Source organism: Amblyraja radiata, chromosome 19 (genome assembly GCF_010909765.2).
Source record: "Amblyraja radiata isolate CabotCenter1 chromosome 19, sAmbRad1.1.pri, whole genome shotgun sequence".
NCBI classification, from domain to species: domain Eukaryota; kingdom Metazoa; phylum Chordata; class Chondrichthyes; order Rajiformes; family Rajidae; genus Amblyraja; species Amblyraja radiata.
In genome coordinates, this window is record NC_045974.1 from 12,388,854 (window position 1) to 12,412,549 (window position 23,696).

At 41.4% G+C, this 23,696-nt stretch overlaps 1 protein-coding gene and 1 pseudogene across 2 annotated transcripts in view; both read right to left on the reverse strand.

The window, feature by feature from the left end:
* Positions 1-23,696, reverse strand: part of cntn1 (contactin 1) — a 455,514-nt gene that overhangs the window by 366,824 nt on the left and 64,994 nt on the right. The window lies entirely within an intron of this gene.
* LOC116984280 lies at positions 16,673-16,782 on the reverse strand (annotated as a pseudogene).

Below are 23,696 nucleotides of genomic sequence, written 5' to 3' on the forward strand. Positions count from 1 at the left end.
AATTGTGTAATAAATGTGACAAATTAGAGATGGGAACCATTTTAATCCTCTCGTAAGGGGGAGAAATATTTCTGGGAATGGTTCTGACAACTTTGATAAAATATGAAGGCAAATGATTCAATGGTATAAATAAGTCTTGCATTTGTCACACCTGACCACTCTTCTGAAGTATTTCATTGACCACAAAGCACTTAGAAGGCACTATATAACTGCAATTAAATCTCTTTTCTTTATTACCTGCATTGCAAATGAGAAAGACTCATTGAAAATGAAATATTTCCTGGAATGATAAATATTGGTTTCAAAGACTTAATGAAATGCATATTAGTTGATTTTCTAAATACCGTCTGCTGAGAATTAGGTAACACAGAATAGAAACATCATTATGTGATTAACCAAATGGATGAAAAGCTAAAAATGTAGAGGGATTTTTTAAATAATTAGTATTGATTAACAATTGACAGGAGCTACTACTAAAAATGGAACCCGTAAAGTATGCCAACCCCACCAAAGTTACATCTTTGAGAATTTCACTGGAGAGTCACAGAGAAACCCATGCTTCTCCGGATCAAACAACAGAGTGCCAAAGGAACAGAACTTTCACTAACAACTCACCACCTGATTCAGCAGCAGAGATTGTGCGTGACATTTCAGTTTACCCCTCAATATTCCAGGGAAAACAAGCCCATAACAGAAGTCTTCCAATCCCATCAAAAAGAAAATAAAACTAAATATTACCCAATCTTACTGTTAAAACCAATTCAGTGACTCTATTCAAGAAAAATGGGGCCTGCATAGAGATGCCAGCATGACTGTTGCAAGATTGAGGTACAGTGCCTCCACTCAGCAGCACACAAAAACTATCAGCGACCTTTCAGAGAGTCCTGGCATAATGTGCTCCCAGTTGTGAAAGTAGGCAAATACTGTTGGCATCCAAATGGAAGTACATGCATGACTAGTCACGGCTACGGGGAATTATTTTGCCTGCCAAATGTTGGACTGCCAAAAACAAAAAGTAATTCCACAGGACAGAACATTTCTGCTTCTGTTAAGCTCCTAACATAAAACGAGTAAAATCGTTTTTTTTTTTTGCATGCAACCATGTATATTTCTCCACAGAATTTACAACACAGAGCACTTTCTCCACCCAATAACTCACAATGTACATGCCAGCAGGTAGCTGGGCATAAAGCAAGGGGTTTGCCCATCATGTTTATCGTGCACAGGCTGGCACAGTATGTCCATTGTTTGGCTGGCACTGACGGGGCCACCACTTATTGCTCCTTTATAATGCTGTTAAGAGTCCATCTCTGAAGATATTTCAATCATACAAAAGCCGCAGTTATAGTACATACTAACTTTGTACAGAAAATCTGCCTTAAACCTGCATACAATCGTTTAATACTTAAAATATCTTGGCTCCAACTCTGGATATCAAAGGGGAATGAAAGATGTGTCATCCACACAGTGAGACTGCCCTGCATTTTGCAGGCAACACTCTGGGGTTTGGATAATGAAGCTTGTGGCCCACAGACAATTAAACTGTCCCACAGACAATTAAAATCAATAAACCAGAAATTATGTATTCATTTCTTTCTTCCGTGCCAAACAATCTGTTCAGATTCACCTTCTGCAATGAAAACATTGGCTTTAGTTGGCTTTTCAACAGGAGGATGGCACAAATGAAATCTGCAGGCAAACGCAAGATCTTATGAAAAGAATTAACTGGCTGATGTAAGAGAATACAGCCACATACCAACTACTCCACATTATGCCATAAAAACAAGCAAAATACATGCTGACGTGTGAAAAATTGGGCTATTTCTTTCCACTGCTTTCTCCCAGTCACCGAGCATTAACTTTGGTTCATCGTTCCCTGTGGTTCATTTACTGTCTCCTCACTTCCCAATTGCTCCCCAGTCAAAAAAGTGTTCATTCTATTTAGCCATTTCAGACCCTATGATTAATCTCCGCTGCGGCAGGCTCTGACCGTCACTGCGACCTAAAACATTATGACCAGCAATTTGCCAATTTAACTGCATTTACCGACTGGTATTCTGTCAAATAGACCAGGTGATACCAGTGACAAATAGTATTCCTACCCATCCCAATCCCAAATCCTAGCACATTTTAACAAAGATTATTACCTGTAATCCAATTACAACTCAGCGCACTGCACGGCACTATGCACGCTCTCATCGCTTGTGTCTTCTGTACGATTAGTCATGTCAGACTCCAATCCCCAAGGCACACTGAAGCTATTGATCACTTCACAGTGTGGGCTGCTGCCTCGGCACATCCCCTCCACAGACCCGAATAAATTATTGAGGCGCTGCGGCTCAAGGAAGTGCACTTAGAACTTGGCATTTAAAATTCAAGGGACAGATTTTTCTCCTGTTAGACCTTTGAAGAAGTCTAGTGTCAGATGATTGCAAGTGAGAGACCAGTAAAGAAAAAAAAATACCCATTTACATTGCCCATTCAAGCATCTCATAGAACTCTCCGGGCAGTTTCTACACCTTTGATTTTATTGCCTACTTTCTGTATTGACAGGGTAATCAAAGACGATTTATTGAAATAAACGTCAGATCAGCAAGTAATTTACTGGCAACTGCAAACGAATACTACCTCACTAATGAAACTTCCACTCTGCATTGTTGGGATTTGCCTTCAGCTCTTTCACAATATTGAGTTGACCAACTGACCCCAACATATTACACTGTTTGCCTAATTATGTTGTCAATTTTTCAATCTTAAAAATGACCAGGCAGATTCTTTTTATTGCACTACAAGTCTGCTTTCCCAGCGCAGTGCCTGGGCACCTTATTAATAATTTAACCCAGTGGTCAGTAGACATGGGATTAAGGGGCCCAAGAGGTCAAGGGGCACAGGCTCATCCACAACAGGCTGAAGAAACCCACGGTGATTACTCAATTACTGTTTAAATTTATGGTCTGCAATACCAAAATTCATTCGGCACTGACGGAAGAAACATAACTACATCACTTCTGATTTTTGAGGAAGACAAAAGCAAGAAAGAAGCCCTCAGCCATAGGGCTTCAGCGAGGTGTTGCGGAGGAGCTATATAATAGGAGGACCCAGTGTTCTCTGCTCACTCCCCAAACCCATCAAAAAAATTTTTTAAAACAGGAACACAAGAAGGGCTCCAGCCTTTTTAAGCCCCCTTCACTGTTCATTAATATTACAGTTGATCTTCCATCTGAGAAAAGTTGTCCTGCTCAAACTCATATCAATATCAACTCCCTGGAGTTGAACTGGCACAGAAGATTGCATTATCCTCCAAAATACCACAATTTTATACGTGCCACCATTTTAAAATCCATCCGCCCAACAATTGAGTGTGAAGTTATCAAAATTTGAAGTATCTCAAATATCACTCCCACAATTCATACGTTGCAGATATTTATTCTAGGTTCCAAGATGAATGCTGAGAAGTGACCAGGGCGGACACTTCATAAACCTGCGATCTCCATGTTTAGCCAAAGGACTTCTGTGTGGATGTATTTCTAACATGACATAATCTGCAATTCCTTCACTTCTTCAACGCACCTGCCACATCCTTATCCAGGGATGGCAGGAACATCATCAACACATGGATGGTAGTGGTTCAGGGCCACCGCCACCACCTTCTCAAAAGGCAACCAATACCTATTTATGCCAGCCTTGTAACCAGAACCTCATATTGCAACTGTGGCAGACTGCTCACACTCTTCAGCTGATGGCAAAGGATACATCACAGGGTGGTCAAGGTGATAGTGTGGAGGATCTAATGTTCCATGTCTAGGGCTAAACACTCTTCCAAAGCCACTACAGTAAAGTTAAAAATCGAGTATAAAATCATACAGCATGGAAATAGGCCCTTCAGCCCAACTTGCCCACACCAACCAACATGCCCCATCTACACTAGTCCCACCTGACTGCATTTGGCCCATATTTCTCTAAACCTATCCGATCCATGTACCTGTCCAAATGTTGAATCACTGTGATAGTACCAGCCTCAACTACCACCTCTAACAGCTTGTTCCATTTACCTACCACCCTTTCCTGTAAAAAAAGTTGCCTCTTGGGTCCCTATGAAATTCATCCCCCCTCACCTTAAACCTATGTCCTGTGGTTCCAGATTCCAAATCTGATGACAAACTTGCTATTTCCATCACTTCTCTACAATAAACTATTGCACAGAAACAACTAAGCTACTGAAATTGGATGAAGGTCATTGATGAAGCAGCTGAGATCTGTTGCAAATCCTCCTAATTGCAATAGGTAGACTAATGAGTGAAGATGCCACAAGGCTTCACGGGATCCACAGTGAATTGAGGACTTCCCAGGCCCAAGTCTCAGAGGGATCTGTACAATGCCCAGGGAAGGCATGTTTTTTGTGCAAGGGGGGGGGAAACAAAGATATACAATGCTACAGCCATGCACTCCAGGTCACAGGTTGCCAGGGATATCTCTGTAAAGACATGAGTGCAGAGTCTGAGTGCTTCACCTGAGGGGAGACTGTAATGAAAGCAAACGCTGGTGCCCACTCTGCCTACTTCTGGGGGCTGAAGGAAAAGTTGACGACAGTTCCTCTCCTTGGGATTCTAGTCTGGGTGATGTCCCAAATAAAGAAGTAAGCAACAAATTGTGAGATATGACAAGAGATTGGCAGCAGAATGACCCTGAGGGTAGAAAACTGAAGGTGCACCTGACCCTGACCTCCATCAACCAAACAATGCAGGAACAGACACAAGACTGTACCTGACAATAAAGTATCATTGAATCATTCAATAAATAGAACAGTTGTTCTTCAGACATGAGGTTGGAGATCACCCTGGTGACAATTGCTGGCTGCAGTACCACTGCTGATGTCAGCCCATAACTAGTCCCACACATCAGCAACTGGCGGAGAAATGCTTCCATTTGTCGGCTTTCCATTCAATTCACCCCACCACACACGCTCCCCTCCTTTCCCCCTTTCTCACTTGTATCAACTGTTTATGAAAGGCACAGAGCCCAAGCTGCCCTGCCAAGAAGTCAGACACAACAGGCCATTGAGTGCAACACTCACTGCTGAACTCCTGACAACAGATATACTTGTTGCACTGGGGAATTACAGAAAGAGAGGATTGTGATTCAACAAATCTGGCTACTTGACACAAGTAGATCAAAGCGTGTTCGATAAAGATCAAATCATTTGTTTCACCATAAACAATTTTATTATATCGCTGAGTGTAAATTTGCCTTAAAATCACAATCCAACCTCGATTCCGGCTGCTCTGCACGTGGTCTGACCCTATTCATTTGTTGTATAAATGGCATTATTTAATCATTGAAAGAGCTGTAGTCATAAAGTCATAAAGCATAGAACCAGTTCCTTCCGCCTAACTTGCCCACGCCGACCAAGATGCCCCATCTACACTCGTCACACCTATTTGCATTTGACCGATATATTCCTCTAAACCTTTCCTATCCATGGCAAAGTGCACGTGTAAACGCAACCTACACTCACTCGTTCCATTTCACTGATAGTGTTGCTCCAGGTGCAAGGAATGGGTTCGATGTTTTATTTTTTCCATTCCTTCTCTCCAGAAATATTGCCTGTCTCGTTGAGGTATTCTAGCTTTTTGTGACAATAAACAAAAATGTTTTAACTGTTTAACTGTTTTGAACCTGAAAGTGTACTTGAAAAATGCAACATCTCCTCTGATTCCTGGGAATCGGTAGCCTGTGACTGCTCAAGACCATGATAATATTAAGAACCTTGATTCCTTGATTATTTGGGAAACAAAGAAGACTATGTGGTGGAAGAAGTGCAAGGACAAAAAAAATCCCCACCCACCTATGCCTTCAGACACCCCTGCTCTATCCGTGGTGTTCACGTTGGCCTCATTAGGACAAACAAAACCTGAATCAAAGTCAGTCAACTTTAATTCTGAGTAACTGCCAAAGAAGGTACAGGTAGCAGTGACATTCTTAAAATGTAAGGAACAAGTGATAGATATGTGGGATTATGATGGATGCAAAAAGGATGACTAAAGCCAGCATAAACTCAAATCTCCAAAACCCATCTTTCCGAGCGAGCACTCCATCCATGCTTTCCCATTACTGCCAGGCCCCATCAACTCTCAGACTTGCCTATCTTCATCTTTCTAAACTGTCCAGACCTCCTCTCGGGACGATATCCCAAGACACAGTGATCCAGGACTATCCAGATTCTTCCCTCAGTCATCCCCAATTATAACCCATAGCTGCACAAAAACACACTGTACATTGAGGATCCCTTGTAAACCTCGGCATCATGATCCACATACAGGACAATATTACGTGAAGCAGTGAAACAACAGACACTCTGGGTGCCATTTGTACAAATTTACATCATATTCCTATCCTTGCAAATAATCAAGGATATACAAGTACATTCCAATACATAACAACACTTCGGAGACACAGTAAAGCTCACTAATTGGTCTCCAAATCTGTACAGCAGCAATTATATTACTGTGAGTTGCACGTGCAGCTATTAGGTTGGACAACCTGAGTGCATATCAAATGAGGCAATTCCACCAAAGCAGGAAGTAGGCACAGAACATTCCATGGCAGAATGTTCTATATGTTAATTATTCCCAAGGATAGAAATATGATGTAAATGTGTACAAATGGCACCCAGCGTGTCTGCTTCACGTAATATTGTCGTGTATGCGGATCATGATGCCGAGACTTCTATGTTCCATACAACAACATAATTATTTGAGAACTCACCGTCACTGACAAAAAAAGCGACAGAAGCCTGGAATCAAACATGATAGTGCAGAGTCTAACCATGCAATGCACAAATTACAATTAAAACACAAAGTACATGCGATAAAAGCAGGATAAGTGGTCAACCAAGAAAACCAAGCCCAAAGCCAAAGTAGTATCTAAACTGCTTATACACACTTACGCTATAGGACAATAACTAAATCCATATGCAATGATAAGTTATCTGTTTACAACTACATAAAAACTAATTGTGTAGATGCAAGTATATAATTGGGGTTATCAAGTGGACACCTCCCTTCACTGGTGTTTCGTTGAGTTAAGGCCCACGACACCTCGGGAATGTTCAAGTTAGTTCTGGCATCCCAGATGCACCCCACTCAATCTCTTCTCTCACCACCCATGCTACCAGTATCTACTAAATAAAGGTAACTACAAACAAATGGTACACACTCGCATCCTGCCTTGCACTTCTTCTACCCCATCGTAATTGCACCACGAATATTGTCATAATGGAAATGAAAGTGCAGAGTCTAGCCAGGCAATGCACAGTTTGTATCGCTGATGTCTGACAGGGCAAAAGAGAGTAAGATCCCAACCTCTATGTGGTTCATATCTTTGAAATTAAATCAGTTAACGGGCTTTAGGAAGATGGATTCAGAGCTTACATGTAATAGAGGAAGTGTGCAGTGAACTGGCACACACCAGATATTAAGGCACTGGCAATTCCTGCCCAGTAGCATCATCAGGACAACAAGCTTTCATGGCAAACATAACTCTAACATGTTTTACTACTTTGAACTGAAACAAGGTGACTCTTGCGTACTGCATCAGTTTAATCTGCTATTTTTCCACTTATACTCGAGCATGAATTATGCCCAAGTATAGCAAAGTTTTTATTAAACTGTATGCAAAAAAAGGAATTTACTGTCCCTTGTACAAATGACAGTAAAGTACCGTAGATCCATTAAACAAGGCATCCTGACGATGATCAAAGCCCTCAGCAGGAGGTGATGCCTTCAAAAACAAGCATCAGCTGGTCCATTAGGATTGCGATGGAAGACTGCAACCCAATGCCGCAGAATGAATGTGCAGTTGTACTGCATTGAATGCTCCTAATAAATCTTCAGGTCACAATTTTAACAAATACTTTGTCCAATGGGCTGCAAAAGGTAATTTGCACAACGAGGAAATAGTGAAGGAGAAGATATGGTTATCACATAACAGATGAGTTCAGAAAACCTGAGGGAGGGCAGGAAATACAAGACTTGGGTCTTAGGAAAGATAGAAACACAGCGAGGACAAAGAAATTCAGACAATGGGCAGAATGCAGGCAATTTAAGAAAACATTTAGTGTTAGGGTGGTACAGTGTTGCAGCCAGCAGAGCTGCTGCTCCAAAGATCCCTTCAGCAGAGTTTGATCCTAATCACTTGTGCAGGCTGTGTGGAGCTTATTCATTTTCCCTTGTGACTGTGTGGGTTGCCCCTGATTACTCCTGTTTCCTTCTGCATCGTAACGACCCATGGGTCAACTGGCTGTTGTAATTTATCCCTCGTGTGTGTGTTAGTGGAAGAACCCAGGAGAGGAGGGGGGGGAAGAGTTGATGGGAATTTGGGGTAAATAAAATGGGAATGGTGTTAATGTGTGTAAGATCATTAGCATGGCCAAAGAGGCTGCTTTCACACTGAATGACTATGACGTCAATATATTATTTAAGCTTCTAGATTTGTATCCAGAAGCCTAGAATGGTGTGTTGGAAACACGTTGAAATCCCATCATGACAGCTGGAGAGTTTAAATTCACGTATTAAATAAATCTGTAAAATAAAAGCCGGTTACAGTAATGGCTGTAAACTATCATATAGTCATTACAACCACATCAGTTTTAGAACAGGAAATTCATTGCACCTATACTTGCTGCCCTGTAACTGACCCTTAAACTGCCTCCTCAGTTCAGAGGCAATTAGGGATGGTCAATAAATGCCAGCCTTGCCAGCAGTCCAGGCACGCACCGTGAATGAATTATTTTAAATATCAGGAAAAATACTGAGCATTCATTTCACAGATATGTATAGTTCTTTTGGACACAGCACAGCCACTTTGCAGGCATATTATGAAAAGGTAGTAAAATGTGATAGTAATATCATGTAGGAATCAATTGCAGATGCTGGTTTACGATACAGTGCAGATAGACACAAAATGCTGGAGTAACTCAGTAGGTCAGGTAGCATCTCTGGAGAAAAGGAATAAGTGACGTTTCGGGTGGAGACCCTTCTTCAGACTGACAATCAGGAGAGAGGGAAACTAGATGTATGCAAAGGTTCAGACTAGACGGAGCTGGTACCGATGATTGGCTGTGAAGGAGGTGATAATGAAGGGATATATGGATATATGGATCATTCCCTCTCCAAAGTCCCATTAACTATCTTGGAAAGAGGGCAAATTAGGATGGCACAATGGCGCAGCTGGTAAAGTTGTTGTCTCACAGCACCCAAGACCTGGGTGCAATCCTAGCCATGGGTGCGGTCTATGTGGAGTTTCCGGCGGGTGCTCTGGTTTCCTCCCACATCCCAAAGATGTGTGGGATTATAGGTTATTGGTATATGTAAATTGCCTCCAGTGTGTAGGGAGTGGATGAGAAAGTGGGATAATATAGAACTAGTGTGAACAGATGATCGATGGTTGGCGTGGAAGGGCCTGTTTCCAGACTGTATCCCCAAAGTAAATTACATTTAAATAAAATCCTCACAAACTAGTATTTTTCCGTCCATAACATGGATCTTCTGTTCCATTGTGTGAAAGTGTCTCCACTGATGCAATTCACTAGGAAATCAGTGATAGTTAATTCTATGGCTCATTCCAGTCAAAATATCTGTCTGATGAATGGCCACGACCCGAACGTCACTTATCCATTTTCTCCAGAGATGCTGCCTGACGCGCTGTGTAACTCCAGCACTTAGTGTCTACCTTTGGTTCAAATATCTGTTTTTCATACAGATAGTGGTACGTATATGGAATGAGCTGCCAGAGGAAATGGTTGAGGCAGACACATTTAAAAGATATTTATACAACTACATGGATAGCAACAGTTTAGATGGATATGTGACATATGCAAGAAAATGAACAGGGATAAATTGGGCCAAAGAGCCTGTTTCCATGCTATATCACCCCATGACTCCATTATACATTGATTTTCAAACTATTTACATTGCCCTGAATATGGGGTACTTTGTTTTATAAATAATGACAATGCAAACAAATGAACAATTATACCAACAGCTCGCCCAATTTGGGATTTAGCAACTAATTGTACACGGCATACTTTAGTACAGACTTCAAGATGCAGGAGGAAGAGTCAAAAATTAGCATGAAGACTTCACTTATGTGGGGAGAATGAAGAATCTGGAGTTGTGCTCCAAGCAGAGTCAGAGAAGCAGTGATTTGGTCGAGATGTGTGCGGAAACTAAACTCTTGAACAAAGAAGCTGCGATTGTCAAACGCAGAGGCTGGCGAGTCGTCTGGTTTTCTTAGTGCAAATATAATTACACAACACAACAAAATGAATGGTCATAAAACATTTCAGCAACCTTTTCAAATGTCTGTGCACTAGAACAGAAACCTTGAGGAAACCTAAATCTCCCTTGCACAGCTATAAATAGGAAATTAAACTGCTCAGCAAGAGTTGAGCAAGAAATAATGTTTGAAGGGTAAACTTCACAACTGCAAGGCACTGCCATTTCTATTCCAGCAATTGCAGTGACTTTAAAATAATAACTTTCTTTCCTCCTGTGCGTCACTTTTAAATGTCACAATACAGGTTTTATTGTGTGCAGGCTACTAGCTTGGAATTGCATTGAAGAAGATCGGAGATTTAAGAGCCATCGGTTCAATCCTATGCCTCCATACCCAACAGATCAGTGTGGGTATAGGATACCCAGATTTCTCACCCTGTACACCCAGACAACCACCAGCTCTATCCCCACAGGGACACCCAGGTACCATGGATGTTCCCCCCTTCCCTTTCATCCAGATGACCTACAGATCTGTCCGAATGCGTACACCTGGACCTCCATCTGTTACACTCACCCGCTCCGTCCAGGTTTCCACACCCAACAATTAGATCCCAGACCAAATCTCTGGCAATAAAACATTCCCATCACATCACCCAGCTCTTAAACGGTCACAAGATTGAATTCACAAGTTATTTTCAAAGCTGTTAAATGCCTCCAGACAGGAGCCACAATTGTGCCTATTAATGATTTAAATCTGAGCCATCTTGCCTCCGGTCATGGGATCAGGGCCCAGATTTAGTTATTTTATTAAAAAATTTCAGATTGCCAGAGAGTCTAGATTTCGTAGCATGAGACTCATGCATTAATCTGCATTGAAAGAACCATTTGTGTCAGTGAAATAGTAAGATTAAACGAGAACTTACCAGTTCGAAGTTTGATCTGTATTTTATGAGGAGTAACGTTGAGGGAATACATGAAGAACCCGCCACTACGCACGTGTGTCATTCTTCAAAGCAGCGGAGTGAATCACAGATACGTGTAATGACTTAAGCATAGTAAGATTAGAGAAAAGATACCAGTTGTGTTTATGATCAAGGGTGGGAGCGGAGGGCATGTATTCCCTCAACGTTACTCCTCATAAAATACAGATCAAACTTCGAACTGGTAAGTTCTCGTTTAATCTTACTATTTTACTTCGGAGTCACGTGAGTGACTACATGAAGATTTCAAAGCTCTGTGATTCAAGCCGTGGAACGAGTCCATCATCACGTCTGCCTTGGTTTTGGGGGAGAATAGTGATAACATATTAAACATCAATATGATATATATAAATAACCATAAAGTTAATAATAATTGATAGCCCCTGTTTTTTGGGGTAAATTATGGTACAGAAACTTAACAATGTTTCTGAAAATTCCAGTTTCCATTACTGGTTAGTTATAATCCTTAGAATGTTCTTTCCGATGGCCATCCTGCAGTCCTGAGGATTTTATCCATAGGAACCTCCAATTTAAATGCTGCCGACGTTGCTGCAGCCTGGCGGAGTGAGATTTTAACCCAGTTAGTGTTTACACCAACTTATGTCAATACTATGTTAGCCATTTAGCTGGCCTGGCCTGTTATTCTTTAATGAGGCTGTCTGTCGTTGATGAGAAGTTCCTCTTCTGTGCCACTTATGGTCTGGGTTTGTTCCATGTATATTTGTAGATGTCTCACAACACAGTCAATCATCTGTAGGGTAGGCTCTAAAAAATGTTATTTTAAGGCCTGCTGACCCCTGTCTGTTTAGTTCCCTAATTCCTGAATATAGAAGTGTAAGTTGCCAGGTGAACTGGTCAAGTTATCCAGCCTTAATTTGGTAGGGACTGAGTCCTTAGTGCCGTGACCTAAGCCATCAGCATGACAGTTTTGTAAAATGTCAAAAACTGTAATGACAGCGCTGTGGCTGGAGCCCAGTTCTTTAACAACGTTAAGACGATGCTGATGTCCCATATTTGGGAATACCTGGTCTTTGGGGAATTCTCATAAAAAGTGTCCCTCATAAACTGTTGTTCCGTTCTCTTGCCATAGGTAAGTAGATGGGCCACTTCTGGCACAGTTGATGTCACTAATACTAAGCCCCTGTAGGTTAACAAAGCTTCCAAACAGGCTGGATGATGTATTATGGTTGCAACACATCTCCCATTAGTTTATGTATTTTAGACATTGTCTTTAGGTTGATTGTCTGTGGCTCGCTGTGATCATGTCCATTGCTCTGGCCGTCTGTTTTGGATGGTGCTGCATGGTTCTAATCTCATTCCCTAATACCACCTAGAACCATGGTTGGGTAGGTCAGTCGGGTACTGTTAAAAACACCAGACGCAGAGTCTCGTAGTATTTCCCTTAGTACCCCCCCTGATGAGGTTGCCAAATTGTGTTGGCCAGATTGTTACATGATGTAGATTCCCTTTCACCCATGTGGTTGATATGTGCTACCACAGTAGTGTTGTTAATTTATAATCTAATAACCTGTTTAATATATTCCAGAGCAACATGACTTTAGGCCATGAAAAAACACCCAACATTTCCAGGTAGTTATGCCCAGTGTTAGTAATAATGATGCTTGCTGTGTATTCCATCTTCCTCCACAGCTGGAGATGGAATTGGTAACACACCGTCCTAGTGCATAGTATCCATATGTAGGACCATAGACCGGTTGCTGACAATGATAGGATTGGAGCAATGCCCAATGTTATCTTTCCACCATTTAGTTCCAATATGGCTTCTGTATGGCTTCATCATTCTATTGAAATGATCACCATTAATTTTAAGAGCTCATATTTTGGCCCTCTGTAAATCTTTATAATGTAAGGGTCTGAATTATGTGGCTGGAAACCATATGTTGCCAATATTCTTGCTACCAGTCTGATGGATGGTTTATCCTCATGTCAATGATTTTGCTGTATGCCTCTATTAAGGTTGTAACCTCTGTTGGCAAAGTTACTGACATGAGGAACTGAGTTAATGGTGAACCCCAAATAATCCCTTTAGTTTGAAGGCTTTAATTTTGATTTAATTGGATAGATAATGATCCTAGTTTCCAAATAATTGTTAAGTGGCTGTTACCGTTTGTTCAGCCCGTCCTAAGTTTCCACACAATTAGTATGTCATCCAAAGAAGCCATTACCATTGTGTGGCTGGTTGTCATATTTTGTAAATAACCTAGGTGCTAATGTAAACACATTAGGTAGTGCTCTATACTGCTAGAGCTGAGCCATCCAATTAGATAAAAATAACGTCCGTGGTCACCTGTTATGGGTACTGAAATTGTAAGCATCCTTTGAATCAATGCTTGCCATTTTCGTTCTTAAAACGAATATACTTATCAATAGAAAAGGTTTCTGTTCTTTTTTTTTCTTTTTTTTTTTTCTTTTTTTTTTTTTTTGTCCTTTTTTTGTTGTTTATTTTATTAGAAGTTAATACAATACAAAACAATACAGTGGCATAACATACTTAGCTAATAAAGTAAGCATGAGTATGCGTATGTGTATAGGGGATTTTTCAGGTTGGGACCCTTCTTCAGACCCGACCCAAAACATCATTCATCCATTTCCTTCAGTGATGAACCCTGACTCGCTGAGTTACACCAGCGCTTGGCATCTTTTTGCTTAATCCTGGAAACCCCCCAATTTTAAATTTAAATCAAAACGAAGGCAAAAGAGAAAAACACAAAAACCGTAGATGCTGGAAAGTTGAAATAGAAATCGAAGGTACTGGAAATATTTTACCGGCCCAGGTTACATATCTCCCCAAATACTGCCTGACTAGTTAAGTATTTCCAATTCATTCTGGTGTATCTAAGTGGAATTTGCCTCTAGCTAGCAAAGGGATTATTTTCCCTTTGGTATCTGATAATGACGCGTAATGAAAAATAAACGTAGTGTGCCGACAGAAGTGACAGATGATCATTTTTTGTTTCTATGTGAAATTAATCACTATTTGTAAGCTTGACAATGCAATACCCAAGTATGAGATATAACAATATAAATCTGTTATGGTGATAATAAATGTATCAGAGTGAGTTAGAACAAATTGTCCAAATATGTACATGCTACATGTGATTATCCATATTGTGTTGTTTTTACATTTTAGGAAAAAAAGATTATACAGATATTCAATGAAAGATTTGATTTATGTGTAGAAAAGAACTGCAGATAATAGACAATAGACAATAGGTGCAGGAGTAGGCCATGTGGCCCTTCGGGCCAGCACCGCCATTTACTGTGATCATGGCTGATCATCCACAATCCGTACCCCGTTCTTGCCTTCTCCCCATATCCCTTGACTCCGCTATTTTTAAGAGCTCTATCTAACTCCCTCTTGAAAGCATCCAGGGAATTGGCCTCCAGTGCCTTCCGAGGCAGAGAATTCGACAGATTCACAACTCTCTGGGTCAAATAGTGTTTCCTCATCTCCGTTCTAAATGGCTTTGCTCCTTATTCTTAAACTATGGCTCCTGGTCCTCGACTCCCCCAACATCAGGAACATGTTTCCTGCCTCTGGCGTGTCCAATCCCTTAATAATATTATATGTTTCAATAAGATCCCCTCTCATTCTTCTAAATTCCAGTGTATACAAGCCCAGTCGCTCCATTCTTTCCACATATGACAGTCCCGCCATCCCGGGAACCTATGCTGTACTCCCGCAATCGCAAGAATGTCCTTCTTCAAATTTGGATACCAAAACTGCACACAGGAGTGGCCTCATTAGGGCCCTGTACAACTGTAGAAGGTTTAAATTGAAGGTAGACACAAAATGCTGGAGTAACTCAGCGCGGCAGGCAGCATCAGGAATGGGTGATATTTTGGGTCGAGACCCTTCTTTTTTTTTTTGTTTTTTTTTTTTTTGTTTATTTTATTAGAAGTTAATACAATACAAAACAATACAGTGGCACCTAATTTTAGGTGCCAACTATGTCATACCGTAATCCATTCTATGTACAACCTCTAGTTTTATGTTATGAGTAGGCAAGACAAGAAAAAGAAAACAATAGAAAGGGGAAAGAGTGGAAAAATAGATGGTAGAGAGTAGAAAAATGTGAAGTGTGGATATAAAAAATAAAAATAAAAAAATAAAATAAAAAAGAAAAGGTGGAAAGTAGAAATAGAAGAAAAGGCCCCTTAAAAGAGAATTTTTCAAATCTATATTCGGAGATGTAGATCTATCCACGTCATGAACTGAAATCAGCAATCCTTATGGTACCGCTGCATCACATGATTCCAAAAAGTCGATGAAAGGAGACCAACTCCTTAAGAATTGGTCATATTTATCTATTAGTCGGAGTCTCATTTCTTCAAGGCATGCTATGTCCATCATATTCCTAATCCACATTTTAACAGTTGGTATGGTTGTATTTTTCCAAAATTTAAGTATCAATTTCTTTCCAATTATTAACCCATAATTAAAAAAAACATTTTGGTCTTTATTTAAATTGGTATCTTCTCCGATTATTCCAAATATAATCCATTCCATTTTGGGTTCTATTCTTGACTTGAAGAGCTTTGTAAATATATCAAATATATCACTCGAAAATTTATTCAACTTTGTACATCCTACAAATGAATGTGTTAAATTAGCGTTTTGAAACAAACATTTATCGCATCTGGGAGAGACGTTTGGATAAAATTTATTCAACCTCGTTTTTGAATAATATAGTCTATGTAATAATTTGAATTGAATTAAATTATGTCTTGTATTAATAGAACAGTTATGTGTATTCATCAAATACTTTTCCCATCTATCCTTCGAGATCTTTATCATTAGCTCATGTTCCCAATCTTCTCTTAGTGCTTCTGTTGAGGGTGATTCTCTATCTAATATATTATTATAAAAGTATGAAATTAATTTTTGTGAATCAACCTTAATATTCATTGCTTCTTCTAAAGGGTCTAAAAATATAGTTTGAAATCTATGTATATATTTCTTCATAAAGTCACATACCTGTATATATTTAAAATATTGATTATCCTTCAATTTAAATTTTAATTTTAATTGTTGAAATGATAACAATTTCTGTTCTTAAAACGAATATATCGTTTTATTTATTTTCCACTTTTCCATCTATTTATTTATTTATTTAATTTTACTTGACTTGACTTGAGAATTAAGGGACTGAAGTTTAGGGGTAACATGAGGGGGAACTTCTTTACTCAGAGAGTGGTAGCTGTGTGGAATGAGCTTCCAGTGAAGGTGGTGGAGGCAGGTTAGTTTTTATCATTTAAAAATAAATTGGATAGTTATATGGATGGGAAAGGAATGGAGGGTTATGGTCTGAGCGCAGGTATATGGGACTAGGGGAGATTATGTGTTCGGCACGGACTAGAAGGGTCGAGATGGCCTGTTTCCGTGCTGTAATTGTTATATGGTTATATGGTTATGATATATGGTCCCTAGATAAGGGACATATCAGACATTTAAACTGATAAGAACAGATATTATACTTGATCTTAGCCAAAAGCCGAGATCTGATCTATGATTGATGCGTCAAGCGCCATATCCTATTTTGTTAGGAAGGGAATGCGTAGATAATAATTCTTCCCTTGCAATGCAGCTAAAACCCCATCTGTTGCTGATGTCCAGTGTCTGTATCCCTTATGACATATTTGGTAATTGGTGATTATGTCTGGATACGAGTAGATCGGCATCTGGTGTTCCATATCGTGTAGAAACATCAGCAAATACTATAGCCCAACTTGGTGTTCTCCTCCAAATTCCTCTCTCGATATATCAGCTGGACTAGAAGATTATGTGTTGTAAAATTCTATTGTGTATCCCCGGATACTGTTTAAGATATGAGTGTCAAAAAGTTATTTATTCGATGTCTTCTCGCACCAACCTCCTTGCTTCCTTCTGGTTTTACTGTTTTCTTCTGGATCCCCGAGGCCGTGTGTTGTGGGTGTACACATCTTCCAGCATAGGGGCGATACCTTTGAGGATGATGTTTGGACGTTTAGATGAGCTCCAGTTTGGCTTCATTGTCCAACTCCTCGACCTTCTAGATAGGTCACCCCCAAATAAAAGGATTTTGCTAGGAGGTTTCGGGTTTACACAGGCCTGCGTCAATCCCGGTTGGATGTAACCAGATGCATAAATTGATTAGTTTAGTACATTCAGGGATTTACAATCCCCGGTGGCAAGTGACAGCTATGGTGTCAGCTAATGTTTGCCCCTGCAGTAGATAGAAAACATATGGTCTATGCTGGCTTCTAACCTGGTTTGTAGATCTTTCCCAGTTAGCTTTACTCACAGCTGTACTGTTGTTCCCCCTGAAACATAGACAGACATTCCCGTGTGACTTCCCAGATGGGATTTTTTCACCGGAAGTGACGCCCGTCCCCCAGCCAAAATCCTCGGTCACGTGAGTGGGGACCCACGCTCCAGTGACCTTCCGTGAAATCACCCCATAGTAGAAGTGAAATACAGCCCTGTATAAGGTGCTGCTATGGGACTTACCCACTGGAGGATTTCTTCTTGGACCTGCATCGCTGCAAAACGGTATGTTCTCGCAGGTGCAGGCCCCGCAGTGCCAATGCGGTGCAGTGTACACGGTCACTGTGCCGCATGTATCCCCGTTGGCCTGCGGTGCTCCAAAGCGCGGTGCAGTGCTCACAGCACTGAGCCGCCCGTACTGCCGTTAGCCTGCGGTGCTCCAACGCGGTCCAGTCCCTCGGGGAGCTGGCCGCTCGCAAACCGCAGGTATGGCAGTTTTAACGCGGTGCAGTGCTTCCCGCACTGTGCCGCTCCTACTCCTTGTGCCTGCGGTGCTCCAACGCGGTCCAGTCCTCTCGGGGAGCTGGCCGCTCGCAGCCGCAGGTCTGGTAGTTTAAACAACGCGGTGCAGTGCTTCCCGCACTGTGCCGCTCCTTCTCCACTTGGGCCTGCGGTGCTCCAACGCGGTCCAGTCCTCTCGGGGAGCTGGCCGCTCGCAGCCGCAGGTATGGCAGTTTTAACGCGGTGCAGTGCTTCCCGCACTGTGCCGCTCCTTCTCCACTTGGGCCTGCGGTGCTCCAACGCGGTCCAGTCCTCTCGGGGAGCTGGGCGCTCGCAGCCGCAGGTCTGGTAGTTTAAACAACGCGGTGCAGTGCTTCCCGCACTGTGCCGCTCCTTCACTTGGGCCTGGGGTGCTCCAACGCGGTCCAGTCCTCTCGGGGAACTGGCCGCTCGCGACCCAGGCCCAGAGGCTCCAACGCGTACTCAGTGCTCTCGGGCACTGACCGCTTGCCGCTATTTTTAGTGCTGTGGAAAAAACCCAGCACCTTCCAGCCCCCCGGACCCATGTAGTATAGGTCCGTGGGGCTGTTGTCCGAGCCGTCGGAATGACGGCTCCAGAATGCTCCACCGCTGTCAGCGTCCTGCTGGAGCTGAGGTCGGCTCCGGCTCCCGTTTAAGGGAGATAGTGGTGCCCCCAGCCGTTGCTGGCTGCCTGCAGTTCTGCAGACTCTCCCCAGCCAGTTTTCATCAGCCTGCCTGTAAAAAAGGTAAGTCTAGAAACTAAGTTCTCCTACCTTACTTGTTGCAGGTTCAACCCTGCCATTTGGGAGGAACGTCCTCCCCTCGTAATGACTTGTTCACAATGCGTGTAGCGATAATGGCACACGTGCGTAGTGGCGGGTTCTTCATGTAGTCACTCACGTGACTCCGAAGTAAAATGTCAATTTACCCTGTCATCCATCTTCCAAATTGTTAATGCAACATTTTGTTGTTAAATCAGGACATTCCTCAGATCTGATTTTACATTTGGGAAAAATGGTTGTTCTATCAGACCTAACGATACACTGACATGCAAGACGCAAAGAATTCGGGTATCAGCACCAAATGGTGAAGGAATTGAGAGGAAAAAATGAAGCCATTGAAAAACATAACTAGAACAAAATAAAATTGCTTAGAATGTCAAAAAAACATCTTCACCATTGACTGCATAATATCCAGGAAGTGGATGCATAATGAGCCTCATCAAAAGCGAGTGTGATGTGGACTAGGATACATCAACATTGCTCAATAGTTCTTGTCTCAAGAGTACTGTCCAAAGTCTGTGTAACGTTTCCAAGAATCCTTGCCCCTCACCCTTCAACCACAACCCAAGAATCAACCTGGTGAAGATTTGTTGCACTCCCTGTCCAAGGAAAGGTAAACTTGCCAGAGTGGGATAACAGTTCAATACTCAATATTCAGATGTCGTCCCATCCAACCACAATTACAGGATGGCATCTTTACTCTTGTATTTAAAAGCATCAAATTCCCATTATTTTTTTACAATTTTCCACGTTATATCCCATTTTCTTTGTCCTCGTTGATTCATCCGCCCATATTCCCTTTGATACATCTATGCATGCTCCTCAACACCCACATGGCTTTACAGTTTTGTATCAGTAAATCTGGATACAGATTACGCTTGGTACCCACATAGAGATATGCTGTGACCAACTGTGCCCCCAACAATAATCCCTGTGAAACCCTACTATTCACAGCCCATCCCAAACCAAAATTGACATGTGCATATCAACTGTTTTCTATCCAATGACCCACTTTGATCCACCTAGTTTATTAATTCAAATTTCACACATTCTAATCTTCTTCAACATTTGATGTTATAAATAAACTTCTTCCTAAAATACATCTAATGGTTACCCTTACCTGTTCTGCTAGTTATAATAAAAAAGCACTCACACATTTGACAAATGTGATTTCCCCTTTAATAAATCTCTACCAATCATTTCATTATGTTATTATTAGTATTCCAGTTACAACTACCTAATGACAGATTCTGGCATTTTCCTAATTTTCCTAACTGATAGGTCACTCCAATGTTTTTTTCTTTCCCTTCTTAAATAATAGTTAAATTTGCCACCTTCAATCAGTGGAAAACCATAAAATGTGTGAATATTAGAAAATGACAAGTTTGAATCCACTATCTCCATAGCTACCTCCTTTAAAATCCAGAACTTACTCTTAAAAAGCGTCTGAAGTGTCTGAAGAAGGGTCTCTACCCGAAACGTTGCCTATTTCCTTCGCTCCATAGATGCTGCCTCACCCGCTGAGTTTCTCCAGCATTTTTGTCGACCTTAAAAAGAAGTTACTTGGTCTTGTAGCTTTCATGTGTAAGATCAGCAGATTTTTGCGATTTGAAGACATCTATCACAGTTTACTGTATTCATTCCAATAACAAGCCAGTTTGATTGAACTGGGTGGCAGAGCAGATTTGAGGGGCGGTCCTGAACATCCGCCTTATTGTCACATCATCCCAAAGGGATCTCCAGCCACTATTGCATCCTGAAGCTCAGTTCCTCAATCAGTTTGTACAAAGCAAGCTCTCAGAAATAAATTGGACTTCTATTTAATGGCATTGACCGATGGATTTATATTAGCCAAAACACCAAAATTGTCCAGAGTTGTGGAATCATTTATGTCTGGCTAAGAAGTCTTCAAGTCTCTGTTCAATATCTCATCACAAAGATGAAACCTTTGACAGCATTGCAATCACACAGTATTTCAATGCAGCCGACAATTCTCTGCATGGGACACAAGTCAAGATCTTTTGAACAATGGCAAACATAAAGCTGACAGTCTACTTCATGAGGACACCTTATCAGCTTAACTCTGGAAGAAGTCTCACCGAATAAGTTGAAAAGGTCAAGTGTATCTGGCTGGAGCGGACAGGATCCAGTGTGTGGGGTGGTGGTATCAACTAGGTTTAGGACAATGATTAAGGGTTTAGGTGGGGTGAGGGTTGACATCCTGTCACCTATAAAACAGAGAAAGACAGGGACCCAATACCAACAGCAGACAGGATGAACATCTTCTGTACATATATTAAGGCCAAAAATAACCAGGGGAAGGGTAGAGCCCATTTGGGGCAACATGGGCAATCTGTAGAACTATAGTGGTAGGTGGATTCTAAATGAATACTTTTTGGTCAATATTCATTGTCGTTGAAGAACTCAGCAATGGGGGAGGTAAAATACAAGTGCAAGAATCCTTGAACAAAGAGGAGGAACCAGATGCATTGGTGGCATTAAATGGGGATAGCTTTTCATGGCCAGGTGAGATTTTCCCTCGGCTTCTATTGAGGGGCTATGCTTGACCTGCTGAGTTCATCCAGTACTTTATGTTTTGCTCAATCTTTTACTTTGCTAAACTCAAACTACTGGAATTAGCCTTGCTCCGTTACAAGAAATTTGCAACAGCTGAAATGGGACAATAGAGACTGCAGCCTGAACAGTATCCACAATGACATCAGCCAGCTTTTCCTCATTGTATTCAATGTTAAGAAACAGACCTCTTGAGAGTCGAGCAAACATAATATCCTAACATTATGAGCGCCCTACTGGGGTGAAGGGTGTCTTTTAGATACCTGAGTACACTGTATTTATAAATACGTGGCCTTTGCTACGTTGGGTTGAACTTTAAGAACTGTATGATGCCCAACTGCTCTATATGTTGCTGCTACATTATTATGTATGAACGTTGATGAAGGTCTGTCCAGCACTGTGGAAAAGACCCTGATATGAAAAATGCTATTTGTCAGATGTTCTTTTTCAATAAAGTACCCTTGAGGTAACATTGAATTTTCCTTCTGTAAGAAAACATGATGTTCTGGTCTCTTACAGAAGGGGTGCAACACAGAGTGCTATTCTGCATCTCAATTGTGGCTGTGTTTGATCTGGCCAGAATCACTGCAGAATATTAGCTGTGGGAGACCAATTTGAAGCTCGTTTCTGTTTGATGTTAAACATCTGAAGATAAATAGTTGCTTAAAGATTGCTTTCTTCGGAAGCAACTTTAATTTTACTTCAGATCTCCCATTTCCAGGGATTTGATTTGACTCGTCTCTTAAAATACTTCTGATTCTGCAAAATATGGCAGCATCTGTGCAATTAATTTTTTTTAAATTTTTTTTTTTTTTTTTTTTAAAGGCTCTTGCTCCCAAATTACATTATTCCTGGGAAGTTTGTGGTGCAAGGATACCAATGTTAGAATCTATCATATCCAAGAATTATCTGGTGCAAAAGGTGCTAGTGCTTGGCCATCACACAATTGTTCAGTACAAGATTACAGCATATGCATTTGCTCGTGTCTCCAAGAGATGAAATGATCTTGATACAGGCCTCAACTGAATCAAAGGCTACTCATGTTTCAGGGTACGGCAGAATCCTTGTGAATGGACGTACAGATGCAATGAAAATATTGTTTAGTTTAGAGATACAGCTTGCAAACAGGCCCTTCGACCCAATAAGTCTGCGCCAACCAACATTCACCCGTATACTAGTTCTATCCTGCACCCTAGAGGCAATTTTACAGAGGCCAATTAACCTAAAAACCTGTACGTCTTTGGAATGTGGGAGGAAACCAGAGCATCCGAAGAAAACCCACACGATCGCAAGGAGAACATGCAAACACCATACAGACAGTACCCATAGTCAGAATCGATCCCCAGTCTCTAGCGCTATAAGGCAACTCTACCGCTGCGCCACCCTGTTTGTAGGAGTATTGCAGACACAGATTTAGACAAGACATATGTTATAATAAATCATCCAGAAAGAATACGACAGTGAAAACAAAATGATTGCGCAAAAACAAGGCATTAGTACAAAACAATTAGAAAACAAGTCATGGTAGTACAAGAGATAGTCTGTGATGTTCCATTGCCAAGGTAGGACAAGAGTTGTGCAAGTTGTTTCAAGAACCTTATGTTTGTGGGGAAGTAACCTTTCCTGAAAATGGTGATGTGGGACTGAAGGTTTCTGTATCTCCTGCAAGGCAGTGGCAGCAAGATGAGGGATGGTGAGGATCTTCGTTGACAGATGCCACCTCACATAGATGTTTTTGATGGAGTGGAGGGCTGTACCTGTGATAAACTGGGCTGAGTCCACCATTCTCAGTGGTAGAGTTGCTGCCTTACAGTGCTTGCAGCACCAGAGACCCAGGTTTGATCCCGACTATAAGTGCTGTCTGTACGGAGTTTGTACGTTCTCCCTGTGACCACGTGGGTTTTCTCCGAGATCTTCTGTTTCCTCCCACTCTCCAAAGACGCACGGGTTTGTAGGTTAATTGGCTTGAAATAAATGTGAATTGTCCCTAGTGTGTAGGATAGTGTTAATGTGCTGGGATCGCTGGTCAGTACGGACTCGGTGGGCTGAAAGGCCTGTTTCCACTGCACAATGAGGACAGCATTTTTCTTTGCAAGTTTGTACAACGATGCCAAATGGGATTGACCTGCTTATTGATGTATGGTCTGAATGGCTATTCCTTCTCCTGATTATCAAGTTTCCAAACAATGTGGGTGAGACGGTGGACAGAAATTTTGGGTGTTGCATCACACTTCTTCACACAGGTGTGTTTCGCTCGAGATGAAATGCTAATGGACACAAATATCTCCCATACAAA